This window comes from Macaca nemestrina, chromosome 1 (assembly GCF_043159975.1).
Source record: "Macaca nemestrina isolate mMacNem1 chromosome 1, mMacNem.hap1, whole genome shotgun sequence".
In the NCBI taxonomy this organism is placed as follows: Eukaryota; Metazoa; Chordata; class Mammalia; order Primates; family Cercopithecidae; genus Macaca; species Macaca nemestrina.
Genome location: NC_092125.1, coordinates 18,594,415 through 18,602,707, shown reverse-complemented (window position 1 = coordinate 18,602,707; position 8,293 = coordinate 18,594,415). Strand labels below are relative to the sequence as shown.

Sequence of the window (8,293 nt, the reverse complement as noted above, 5' to 3'; positions counted from 1 at the left end):
TGTTTAAATAAAGGGAGGATGTTGTTACAATTCCGAAATGTTAGAACTGGTGCAAGAAAATAAAGCAACAGTTTCATTGCCCACATCAAGGCACTGAGGGTGCCAGGATGGAAAAGGAGGTTCGCGGATGAGTGCTCATTCATTCTCCTTCAGACCACAGCAATGTTGCTGCAATTACCTTCCCCAGGCACATTCTGCATAATGGTGCTTTCCATTACAAAGTCACTCACTTGAATCATTTAAATATTGCAAAAAGTATACAATTTACCTATGTAATGATGTTATTTATAGCATGCCTTTTATCCGCGGATATGCCAGAGTTTTAAAAGCTGCGCTTAATACAGACTTACAGGTGCTTCCAATCTGACCCACGCGAGCAGGCTAACATTGCTGATGTCATTGAGCCTATAGATGAAAAGATGTGAGAGTATCTTCATATATTATTATATTCCATGTTTTCATATTCTTAATATATGCCAACCTGTCATAAGTTCTTTCCCAAGATCACACAGCTCATTCTTTAAATACATTTTAACCCGCTTTTGATCTATTTGACATTCAAACCTTTGGAAGCAAGGACAGAATATGGCATTCTGAATGATTTTATGTGAGGACTTTTTTTCTTCTTCTTTTTTTTTAGGCGGAGTTTTGCTCTTGTTGCCCAGGCTGGAGTGCAATGGCGCGATCTCGGCTCACTGCAACCTCCGCCTCCTGGGTTCAAGCGATTCTCCTGCTGCAGCCTCCCAAGTAGCGGGGATTACAGGCATGCGCCACAACGCCCGGCTAATTTTGTATTTTTATTAGAGACGGGTTTCTCCACGTTGGTCAGGTTGCTCTCAAACTCCCAACCTCAGGTGATCTGCCCGCCACGGCCTCCCAAAGTGCTGGGGTTACAGGCGTGAGCCGCCACACCCGGCCATAAGGACTTTTTTTGTGAGCTGAAGATATGTGGATTCAGGAAAAAAAAACCTAAAATATTTAGGTGCATACTTAACATTTCTATGATTAAAAAGTCAGCCTTCACGGTGGCGGGCGCCTGTAGTCCCAGCTACTCAGGAGGCTGAGGCAGGAAAATGGCGTGAACCCGGGAGGTGGAGCTTGCAGTGAGCTGAGATCCAGCCACTGCACTCCAGCCTGGGTGACAGAGCGCGGGACTCCGTCTCAAAAAAAAAAAAAGTCAGCCTTCAGATGGGAGGATCACTGGAGCCCGGGAGTTTAAGGCTGCAGTGAGCTGCAGGAGTTTAAGGCTGCATGATTGCATCACTGCACTCTGTACTGGGCCACACAGCAAGACCCCGTTTCTAAAAATAAAATACAAATTTAAAAAGTCAGTCTTGTATTAATGGGTATTCTGTTTTAATTTTAACTTGCAAATCTTTCTAAGAAATTCACAACTTTTAGGCATGTTTGGTAGGCTTCACAAGTTTCAGATGCAACAGCATAATCTTCAAAAGATCTGTGCTTTGAAGATATAATAGTTACTCCATGTTACAGTTTGGAGGAAGATAGGTGGAGGTAACGAGTGGGGTGGACAGAGCCTAAGTGACTTGCTCAGGGTTACCAACATGATCAGGGGCTGCCAGGGTTTTAAAGTTTATAATTTCACATGGACGACATGTTCTATCCTAGAATGTAGAGGACAAAGAATGGGAAGGTAACTATACAAACAAACAGCTTAGCTACTAAAAGTGAATTTTAAATAAATTAAAACAAGTAGTTTTAAAGATAATATCTATAGGTCAAATGAGAATTTAGGACAGTGTGGAAGAACTCCCCACCATGATAATCATGATCCTCTCTCCATCTCCACCGGGATGGAGCTTCAGTTTTACTGTGTTCTCCAGCATTCGTTCCAGAAATTTGTAGGAAGTTGTCATAGAAATGGGATGGAAGCCAGCTATGTTCTCTCTCCAAGCTTCACCAATGTGACCCTGATTTTATCCTGGAGCCAATTTTATACATTCCTTTCTTTCCCCACCCCATCTGCCCATCATAAGCTGCCCCTGATCTGCTCTCTGGTTATCATCATGGGTGGCTAAACATTGCTGCATAATCGGTCCTGGCCATAAAACTAGAAGTACAGCCACATCTTCAGGATCATAGCAATGCCGAAGTGAACATTCCTGTGCAAATACCCCGTTGAACATGTGCAAGTGTGTGTAGAATGGGTTTCTTCAGCTCTACTTTCAACCAAGGGGTGATGGTAAGTGCTACCGAGAGGGTTATAATGGAGGATGGAAGATCTGGGTCCAAGTTACTGCTCTATTGCAGCAGCACTGAGCTGGCAGAAAGCAGCAGGCAAACACCTCCTTCGTGCTCTTATTAGGGGATGTGGAGAGGCGCTGCACAGGGAAGCGAGGCAAAGCAAGAAAAAGTGAGCAGCTTCCCTCACAGCAGCAATCAAGTCACACTGCAGATGGTTAGACAGGCAGGGCTGCATTCATGATCCAGTTAACATTGAGCAGAGGCTGCCTTCCACCTGCAAACCAGGGAAAGGAAAGTATGGGCTTTATTATCATTGGCCTCACTGACCAGTGGCTCTCCCTTTTTTTTGTCTCCAGAACTCATTTGTTGTCCAGACACCCTCTATCTGCCTCTAATTGAAGCCAAAGGTAGAAGGTTAGAAGACCGGCAGCTTAGGGACATAAGCAGCAGGGCTCTTGCCTGGATACGGTGCCAGAGACTTGATGTCTGCTCTTTCCTTCTACCATCCTACCCCACTCCCCAAGGGCTCTACAACAATAGGCTCTTGATGGGCTAAAGAAGCCTTAGGACCATCCAACTCCATTCGAAACTGTAGGTGTAACAGTCAGGGTTCTACAGAGAAGGACCACCAGTGGAAGATATACAAAAAGAGATTTTTGTAACATATTGACTCATGCAATTATGGAGACTGAGAAGTCCCATGATCTGCTGTCTGCAAGCTGGAGGACCAGGAAAGCCAGTCAAATGATTTGAAGGCCTGAAAGCCAGAGACCTGGTGGTGTAGATTCCACTCCAATTCTAAAAGTCTGAGAACCAGGAGAGCTGAGAGAGAGCAGGAGAAAATGGATGTTCCAGCTCAAGCAGTTGGGGAGAATTAGTTCATCCTGCTTCTATCTTTTTGTTCTATTGAGACCCTCAAGTGATTAGATGATGCCATCTGCTTTTCTCAGTTCACCAAATCAAATGCTAACCTCTTCCAGAAATAATGTTTAAACAGTTATCTGGGCATCCTGTGGCCCAGTCAAGTGGATGGATAAAATTAACCATCCCAGTTGGTAAAACAAATACAACTCCCAAAAGGGAGACAGGGACAATCTTTAAGGACACTGCTTTCTCTGGAGGAAACTCTGTACTAAGTTTGTTCAATACAGGGAGTTTCCTGACTTGGTTGGATTCACAAGAAGCAGACCTTGAGTCAAGGATTCATACGCAAGTGATGAGTTATGGGAGTGCTGATGAAAGAGTGGGGCAGCCAGAAAGGGGAGAGAAGTCAAGGGAGAGTGTACTTTTAGGCAAAATCCCAGCTTTAACTTGATGGTGCAGAGGAGCTTTGAAATGCACATTATACCTCCAAGTATGTCCCAACTCAAGGGAAAGAGCCGGGTTTTCATAACCTGTCCCACCTGTCATCTGCTAAGGCCCACCCCAAAGGAACCTAATTTCCCAGGCAATTCTGGCTGTCTGCTGGTGTAAGCAAAGTGGCTCAGGACTGTAGTCCCAAGAAAGCCACAGGTGTGGCCATCAGTTAAAAAGTATATAGAAGTCAGAGGATGGCCACAGACACAGCCAGAATCCAAGGGAATCTGGGCAGGAGAAGGGAGGGAGCACCACCTTAAAGAAGAATATGATGGAAAGTAGGAATAACAGAATCTATTCCACACACATATTTGCACATGTTCAAAAGGGCACATGCCCAAGAATGTTCATTTCAGCACTGTTTTTAGATAGCAAAAAATAAAAATAAAACGTTGGAAACCATCTAAATATCCACTAATGGTGGGCTAAATAAATCAATTACAGCATGTTCAGATTATACTATTCAGTGAATACAAAAAATATATGAGATTGTTATGCTCTTCAAGCTATATTATTAAATGAAAAAAACTCAAATTGCAGATTAATAATGTTACCATGCAACATATTTTTTAAAATTTAAAATTAGATGTGTAAATAAATTTACACACATCCATGTGCAAAAATGTCTAGAAAAAGGTCTAGAAAAGTATATGCCAAAGTGAGGAGAGAGTAGGGTTGCTGTGTGTGTCAAAGGGGACTCATAACATTTTATTCAATAGGCTTGATTATTAGAATATTTTCCAGTAACTGTGTGTTTATGTATTATTCATGTAGTTACAAACAAAATTGCCTTTGTAAAAGCAGGCCTGACATTTTGAAATGTGGAGCTGTAACTGATCTATGAACCACAGGAAAAAATCAAAATTTCTCCTTTCCATCCTTATGTTTTTGTTGTACAATGCCCTTGACAGAAAGTGGAGGTAATTTCCAAAGATACCCTGACCCCCAGGAATCAAGATGGCCAAAGGGCATAATAATTTTCTGTGTTCAGTTGACATTTTGTGATGCCACTAAATGGACTCTTATCTTTCAATGTTTTAAGGTTTAAATGTCTTCCATAAATCTGTTTTAGCAGGAAACATCAAGCTTTGCAAGATGGATATTACATGACCCTTAAGGATGGAGCCTAGGACACTGTTTCACATTTGGGGTCTTCTCACAGCCTCTGGTCCATGTTTTCCTCATGGTAGAAGCTGAACCAGTGTCGGTTGGCAGGCTCCCAAAGATTCTTCAGGCACATTGGCACTTTGCTTCCTTAAGGGTGCTAGAATACTTACATAAATAAAGAGCTTACTTCTCAAATATATGTAAATCTTAGGGTACTTTGATTTGGATGTAGCTTGACTTAGTGTAATGTATTCATGGGTTTTTAGGTCTTAATACTTATATTGAGAAGACAGTGGCAAAGCATAGCGCATATAATAATCTTCAAACTGGTAACAAGGAAGGGTAATGAAATGAAATAATAGAGCCAAGTAAGAGAAACGACAAGATCAAAAAGAAGGAATGGGGCCGGGCATTCCTTCTTTAGGAATGGATTACTATAGGTGGCTCACACCTATAATCCCAGCACTTTGGGAGACTGAGGCAGGTGGATCACCTGAGGTCAGAGGTTCAAGACCAGCCTGGTCAACATGGTGAAACCCCATCTCTACTAAATATAAAAAATTAGCTGGGCATGGTGGTGGGCACCTGTAATCCCAGCTACTCGGGAGACTGAGGCAGGGGAATTGTTTGAACACGGGAGGCGGAGGTTGCAGTGAGCTGAGATTGTGCCATTGCACTCTAGCCTAGGTGACAAGAGCGAAACTTGGTCTCAAAAAAATAAATAAATAAAGAAGGGATGAAGAGTAGATAAGTAATTTTGTAGAAACTGAGAGAGGATTCTCCCAGAGATGAAGTTACTGTATTTTTTTTATTCCTTTCTACTGTCTCCTTTGCTAAAATGCTCCCACCTCCCAACTTAAGAAATCCACAATCCTGTCTCATTCATAAGTAGCTATGACCCATCTCTCTCCTTTCATTCCCAATCAGTAGTTGTGAATGCTTTCCCACGATCATCACCTTCACAGCTATTCAGCTCTCCCACTTGGCTCCACTCCACCTCGCTTGCGAAGGTTATCAGTATCTTTACAGTTTCAGAATCAGATGGACATTTTTTATTCTATTCTCACTTGAGAAGCAGTCTGGTGTCATGAAATGAACCTCAGCGTGCTCCTTTTTCGAGATTTGACTTAAATGTCACCTGTTTCAGCAAGGCACATGCCAACATGTCTTCGAAGAGTTGGGTACAGTTTTCTCTTTGTGTTGTTAGTACCAACACATACATTCCATTTAGAACTTCTGTCATTGTCTTATCATGACTTACAGATCTGTCCCCTGCAGTGGCATACGAGGTTCTTGAGGGCAAAGACTGTATCTACGTTAATCCTGTCCCAGTGTCCGGCCAATAGAAGGTATTCAGTAATAGCTATTGAGTGAATTAGTTAATGAATGACTGAATGAATTGGTAAATGAATGCTCATACATAAGTCTGGAAAACAGACACACGAAAGATAATAATTCTTCAGATAGCTAAGAAAGACATAGCCATAATTTGAACTGAGAGGAAGTAAATGAGAATACAGGAAAAAAAGGGGGGCTGAAGAATCCCAAGTTTGGTTCTAAAAACATAAGCCTAGAATATAAAATACAGAAAAACAGTTGGTCTGGGTAATGATTAATGAGGTCAAACCTTTTGAACTAGGTTCAATAATAATAAAAAGATTTTCCTTCAGACTCTTTTCTTGTACAAGGTACATGACTCAAGGCATCATTACCTTGTAGTAAAATAGTTCAACTCCACTTAACAGACAGTCTGTGTTGATGACTACTAGATGGCAGGATAGGCAAAGGTTTTGGTTCCAGTGACTCAATATGTAAAGGAAAAATTCTGCCAGATTCCTTGAGTTCCAGGCAAGAGGCCGTGAGGCAATAATGTCAGGGAATCAATGGTTTAGGGCTAATTTCATCAGAAACAACAAAATAAGTATTCGAAGGTGTCAGAACATATTCAAACTTGTATTTCACACAGATATATGTCTTGGTTGTAAGGTCTTAGAAAGAGGCCCACATCTCTCCCTGGTTCTCACATGCCTCCCCTAAAGACGGTGATTAAAAAGCCATTCTTGGAACAACACCTGACCATCCAGTGCCAATGAGGTCAGTATCTTGGCAAGAGATTAGACCCAAGTTGGGTCCGTGTCTGGCCTTGGTGTTGATGTGCCTATCACAGATCTGTTCAAGTGAAAGAACCTAAGAACTTCACCAACTGTTTCTGGATAGGCCTGCCCCAAAATAGGCAGAGAGTATCAAAGCATGAGGAAATGGTGCTGATATAATAGTAGGCATTATATTATATCAATATTAGATATCAATGACTAGGTATGTGGCATTCTTCCCCACTTGCACCAGCAGATAAAGCCATGAAGAAACAGGTAAAAAGGTTTATCACCTCTTGGCCAAGTATGGTGGCTCACACCTCTAATCCTAGCTACTTTAGGAGGCTGAAATGGGAGGATCGCTTGAGGCCAGGAGTTTGAGATCAGCCTGAGCAACATAATGAATCCCTGTCTCTTAAAAAAGAAAAAGCAGGGGGTGGGGGTGGTTATCACCTCCTGCTCCTATGAAAAGGCTCACTGGAGTCAGTCAAGTCCTATTGCCTACATTCTCAATCTGCTCAGCCCCATGACTGTCTTAAACACATTCTGGGCAGGCAGTATGGACCTGGACATCAGACAGCCTGGGCATGCATTAACCCCTGTTTTGTGTGAGTTTATGATCTAACTCAACCAAAGCTTAGTGTCCTAATCAGTGAAATGGAGATAGTATTAGGAAATCCCTCACCGGGTAATTTAGGAGATCGGTCATGATAATGGATATAAAGGGCTTAGTACTCTGCCTCTGCCTTAGTGTTAGTTATTACTATTGGTTGTGGGGATCACGAGATAGTCTTCCAATCCATGCTTCCAGTGGATTGGGAGAGAGGGTTTGTTTATGAGCAGTTTGATTCACTGTACACCCATCTAAGTCAAACCGACTCTTATGCATTTTGCAATTTTCTAACAGGTTTTCATCTGCTATACTCAAGGTGGAAATTGTGCCCCAGGCCCACACAGGCTGCCCGTGCCTTGATATGTTAAACTCCCATACATAACCTCATTCACCCGCAGTTGCATTCCTCAATATTCTTGAGCCCAATGTAGGGGCTGAAATAAAAAGGCTGGCCTAGCCACCATATCAGTCAGAGTCTATCAGGGAGGCACAACCACTAGGATATGTGTGCACACATGTGTGTGCATTTATGTGTGTGAATATGGATTTGTTACATAGATTGCTCCTTGCACAATTGTGGGATGGGTTATGTAGTCTCTATAAAGCCTAAAAAACATTGCTGTTATAAAACAATAGTTTTATGGGGCCATTAAAATATATTTACCTGTATAATTTCACTTTCTTTCTTCTTTATTCCTTGCATCTCTGAATTCCTGTCTAATATCATCTTCCTTCTACTTAAAGAACATCCTTTAGAATTTCCCTTAATTCTCTAAAGTGGCATCAAATTTTGTAGTCTAAAAATGTCTTTATTTAGCCTTCACCTCTCGAATATAGGAAAAACAAACTCTTTTCCTCTAAACTCATACCCAACACTTCTGTGACCAGGTATGTGGGTTTTTGTTTTTGTTTTTGTTTT

At 41.9% G+C, this 8,293-nt stretch overlaps 1 protein-coding gene across 3 annotated transcripts in view; it reads left to right on the top strand.

Moving 5' to 3' along the window:
* The first annotated feature begins 5,919 nt into the window (after window positions 1–5,919).
* Window positions 5,920–8,293, top strand: part of LOC105499154 (component of oligomeric golgi complex 2) — a 98,594-nt gene continuing 96,220 nt past the window's right edge. The window contains exon 1 of one of the 3 annotated variants that reach the window (XM_011771634.2): window positions 5,920–6,017. The gene's annotated coding sequence lies outside the window, so the exon portion shown is untranslated. The remainder of the gene's footprint in view (window positions 6,018–8,293) is intronic. The other 2 variants (XM_071074489.1, XM_071074496.1) reach the window with 2 other exon arrangements.